A 5,319-nucleotide genomic window follows, 5' to 3' on the forward strand; every position below is an offset into this window, starting at 1 on the left:
AACACATCGTTTATTGAAATCATATCGGACTGATATGAATCCAAGAACCAAACCGCTTGCAACAGTGTTTTCATCAATCTGGTACATTTGGCTACATTTGTCATTTTCAATTTTTTTAAAAGTGTTATTCATACATTGAAAACCGATGTTTTCTACTAAAAAACCGGTTTTCGAATTTCATAATTTTCTCCAAAAACGGTTTTTAAAAACTGACAAACCCTTCCATATATAGTCGTATTTAAAAACTATCAATGGAAGTAAACTGGAAACAGTGGAAAATATCAAAAAATAAAAATGAAATTCATTAGAACCCTTCTACTGATTTAAGGCGAACCATCAGCTTTTTTCAGTACGCTCAATTGATGGGCAGACATCCATAATATGATGGCCATTTAAAATATTTGCGATTCCCGCCAGAGCAGCACTCCCTAATCATCCCAGCATGACGAACGCCATTGTAAAATGTTGTTATACTAGCGGACTGTTTGTCATAAAGATGTCAAATTACTCTTGAAGGCATTAAAATTTGTCATAATTCATTGCGAGCTATGCGTTCTGGATCCTTTGTCGGCATTCTTGCTTGTAAAACCAGTAGGGGGCAAATCCGTCAACATTGTTTGGGATACCTTCTTGACAAACAATGCAAAGAAATGGCACGAGCTGGATGAAACGCTGGATGAAAAGCTATTTAAAAATAATTAAACGTAACCGACCTCTCGAATGAAATCGGTGCAACAAAGGGGTCAAAAACACGGAAAACGTGGCCTTAATGAAAATAATCATGACGGGGAACGTAAACAACGCCTCCTTAATTACAAATATAAATCCTATTAGTGCATTGGCTTCGTTTACGCTAAGGAAATGCCTTATATTTAAATGGGAATACCACCTTTTATTTACAACACTGGCAATGCCGTTTTTACGAGAGTTTCAAGTTTTTAAAGCAACCGTAAATTTAACTGCGTTACTTTTGCCCAATTTCAGGGCTTCTGCGGGCAGAAAACCACATATTTTACCCAGAACAACACTCCATAAAACCAATCGTTTCACCTCATAACTGGGTATCAAACGTATACCTGTAACTTCGCTTTGGAAACGCCGTAAATGTCCTTTTAGGGCATGTTGCTCTTACAATTGATGCTGGAGGGCATGTCGCATAGGCCGAAATTTATAGGCATTTTTATGTCTCGAATCTGAACCCGTTTTTATTATCGGAAGCTTTACAGCATGCAAAACTTGTACATAGTCATATATTAAAGGTGTGGACGTTAATGTTGCCATTATGGGAAGCAGGGACGGCGGCTACTGATCTACTTCATGGAAATGCAGAAAAACATCCAAAAGTTTCAACTCTTCTATACAGTTTACTTTAGATAAAAATCCGTGCCTGATTAGTACCAAGAAGTCGTTTTTGCGCAACCAATAGAGTCGAAGTAATATTTTACAACCATGAAACATTTGGAAACATATAGATGTATGCTTTCTTGCTAGCTCAAAAATATTAAATTTATTTTTAAACTAACGAGACAAAACTAAAGTAACATGTTCAGAGATAGAAGTTGCGTTTCCTCATCAAAATAAGTCAAATTTTGTACCCGCTTTTAAATGTTGGCTGAATATTTTGTTTCTAAATTGTCATGACAGCTGAAAGGTTGCAATTTTTTAGTCTTGAATCTTGATAGTATCTTATTTTAGGTATTTTAGGATTGAGATTTTTGTTGATAAAATCACTTCACTGGCTTGCCGGATTTCTTGTTCATTTCCTAATTTGAGTTAAAGCTGGGCGAAACTTGTTGTTAAGGTTTATTTTTTTACACTTTAAACATCTGTTAATAGTATTATCTCAATATCCAGAAAGTTCTAATTTTTGTAATGTGTGATATTTCAGGATATTTGCTGTGCTCAAAGAAAGAACGAAACATGAATGGCTAACCAATCTGGGGGCAGTTTGTAGACCATGCAGCGCAAGTAACTTTGAAGGTAAGATTTTAGTTTCATTCATTTCGGATGATTTATATGAATATCAAATATTTCTCAAGTAAATGTTCCAAAATAAGTGTACTGTGCAATCAGAAGAATTGATTTACGATTTTACTTACGTTCAAAGTGAAGCGCAATTTGATAAAAGTTCGTGTCTCTGTTGATTCATTTACAAGCGATTATAGATTGAAAATTGAGGTGAAGCGTATGTCATTGTACTCGAATCTTTTGAGCCTCAAGTGAGGTTGATTGCAGGATCAGGCCAGTTCTTCATCTTTCGATATTTGAAAAATTTACAATTCTCTCTTGTAGTAATTAAACAGCTTTAATTTTCGCATGTTCCTTACTTACTACTTACTTTACTTACTTTACTTACTTTACTTCCTTACTTACATTCTTACTTACTTACTAACATTCTTACTTACTTACTTACATTCTTACTTACTTACATTCTTACTTACTTACATTCTTACTTACTTACATTCTTACATACTTACTTACATTCTTACTTACTTACTTACTTACTTACTTACTTACTTACTTACTTACTTACTTACTTACTTACATTCTTACTTACTTACTTACATTCTACTTACATTCTTACTGACTTACTACTTACTTACTTTAAGTAAGCAAATTCCTTAGAAATTGAGGCAATCAACTGGTATATCTTATCTCGAAGAAAAGCGCAGTTGGAAAATTGACGTGAAAATAATTAATGTTGGAAATATGATTTTTTTTATTTCACAATGGGTGATTTTAAACTGGGATAATCGTGCAGCTCTAAATAAATATAAATATTTTACAATGATATTTTAGTCCAGCAGTCTTCGTGAATAAAACCGTATTATACCGAGTGTCTCTTAAAATAGGTGTCTAAATGCTGAAAACACTTAAGCTCTTAATTAAATTAAATTAAGAGTCTTTTAATAAATTAGTCTTACATTTAGTATTAGGGTTTGGTCGGGATTGTATCGGTAAAGCAATTTGCGCTATAAAAGAGATGCAGTGTTTATCGTAAATATTGGAAACTTTGTCAAAAATCAAGCTTTGACCAAGTTGCGACGAATTTTCAAGCTTATTGCTGCAAAGTCCGATGTCTTCATGGCCCTCTTGGAAATGCACATTTAAAACAGTTTTATCCTAAACCCTTAATCTGCTGAAGCTCTTTATGTTCCCCCATTGAAAACTGCAAAATTTTCCTTATAAATAGTGGCAACTTCAAAAGTTCATAATCTTAGCTACTTATGAGTTGGTAAAATCTCCATTTATAAATAAATATTTATGTTTGGATAAAATAATTAAAATTCTTGCTAATGAATTTGTTCTAAACAAGTGCATTTTTACAAGAAATAAAAAAGTGTAGTAACTATTACCATTACTACTTAAAGAGGAGCTGAATTTCCAACACTATTTGTAACCATTTAGTAATGTTTTTTTATTCTGCCTACTTCAAGTATTAAATTAGCCGTTCTAGGTGAGCGCAGTATTGTTTTCACCTTTACCTAACAGAGATCTAAGAAAAAATCGACTTTTTACCAACACAGACACTTTGGTGGGTTTTTATGCCTGGACATCGGTAGATCAAAATCGGATATGTGTAACAAAGATACGGCAAAACGATGTTTTTTGCGGCGATAAGCAGGAATTGTACGCCTCTGGATCGTGACTAGGGCCTTTTTGAACGGGTTGCCAAGCGGCAGCATCCCATTTTCGGCTTTTTAAAGAAAGGTCGGGCAATTTTTCAGCTTTACGTCACTAGATTAACTGCAAAAATGGGCCACCGTCATGGCGGGGTTAATGGCATGCCGTAACAGGTGTTTGGGGCGGCGGAAAAATGTGCCTTTTAGGACCCCGCAGGAAAACCGTGGCCGAATTACCGGAAAAGTCGTTTCCGATTTTAAATTAATACGCCTTGAAGTTGGAGCTTTTTTCTGCATTAACTGTTCCTTCACATTTATTTTAAAAATTCTTCAAATTTCAGCTGCTTAATACTTTTTTAAGAGAATCGGATTATTTTTGTTTTTGCATGAAAAAACGCCCCCCAAATGGTGCGCAAATCTTGCAAGAAAAGGTTCAGAAAGTAATTTTATTGGATTTTTTTGCTGTTGCCAGTTGAGCCGTTGCTGGGAAAATAATCCAATTAAAATATGCAACATTCATTTCTTTCTAATTCGACGAAAGCGTTCAAAATGTTAAGTTCTAACATATACATATTTGTGTTTGTAAGAAGCTGATAAAACCGATAGTTGTATGGTCGATTTGTTGCTGCAGCCTATGAAATAAATTTACCGAATTTCCATTTATTTAATTACTTTATATCTACAGTGTGGCCGCTTCTGAATCAATTTATAGGCAACTTTTGCATGTTCCCCTGTGAGGTAGTAATTGCTCGATATAGAGGGTGAGTTTTTTTCGAGTACTAGTACAGAGATCTTCGGAACTAGAGCAGTTTCGAAGAAGGTCAAATGGACAAAATGTATTCTTATACTTTTCCGAGATGCCCTATTTTATGACCACCTCGATCACCGGATCTTTCATCTTTGGAGCCGTAAAAAACACAGTTTACAAAAACAAATATTCCAATTTAAATGCACTTAAAGAAGCTGTTGTTAGAGCACTTGAAAATATTGATGGTCGGCCTACAAGAAAAGCAACTTAATCAGTTTTAAAGCGTTGCAATGTTTGCTTTGATAATAATGGTGCTTTTTGAAAATATTTTACAATAAAAATGAAAGTTTGTAGAGTTAAATTTTAATTATTATTGATCTGATTTGATTTTTTTAATAAACACTTTAAATGAGCAGCCGTCTTAATTAAAATAAAGTTATTGCGTACTTTAATGTCGTTGTCAAAATAAACACTGAAGATAAGTTCTATATTGTTGAGGCGGATTCATTTTTTTACAAACTTCTTTTTGGTTTTTTCGCCTCAAAAATTTTTGTCTTTAAAAAAGACAGAATTTCCTCACGTCTTTTATTACAGATTGATAAATAGTTCTCCTATTTCGCAATAAGAACGAATTATTTATCAAAAAGTAATCAAGAACTATCACCTAGAGGGTATCCTGCGTATAAAAAATGTTTTAACGAAATTGAATTCCCACGAACAAAACAAAATCAAAATAAACCTATTACGAACCTTTTCATTCCATTTATTCCAGGACTTTCAGATCAAATTAAACGAGTAGGTAAAAAATTTAATATTAGGACTATCTTCAAAACTGAAAATACAATTAGAAGTTAAATTTCAGTAACAAAACCTCATGATATAATTGAAAATACAAAAAATGTAATTTATAAAATTCCTTGCGAATGCAATAAATTTTATATAGGAGAA

General features: G+C 33.4%; 1 protein-coding gene across 2 annotated transcripts in view; it reads left to right on the forward strand.

Moving 5' to 3' along the window:
* Positions 1–5,319, forward strand: part of LOC109532957 (kinesin-like protein CG14535) — a 261,935-nt gene that overhangs the window by 15,341 nt on the left and 241,275 nt on the right. For both annotated transcript variants that reach the window (XM_048667734.1, XM_048667735.1), the window contains exon 2: positions 1,889–1,980. The gene's annotated coding sequence lies outside the window, so the exon portion shown is untranslated. The remainder of the gene's footprint in view (positions 1–1,888; positions 1,981–5,319) is intronic.

This window comes from Dendroctonus ponderosae, unplaced genomic scaffold, assembly GCF_020466585.1.
Source record: "Dendroctonus ponderosae isolate FM_Combo_2020 unplaced genomic scaffold, Dpon_F_20191213v2 Dpon_F_20191213_1, whole genome shotgun sequence".
NCBI lineage: Eukaryota > Metazoa > Arthropoda > Insecta > Coleoptera > Curculionidae > Dendroctonus > Dendroctonus ponderosae.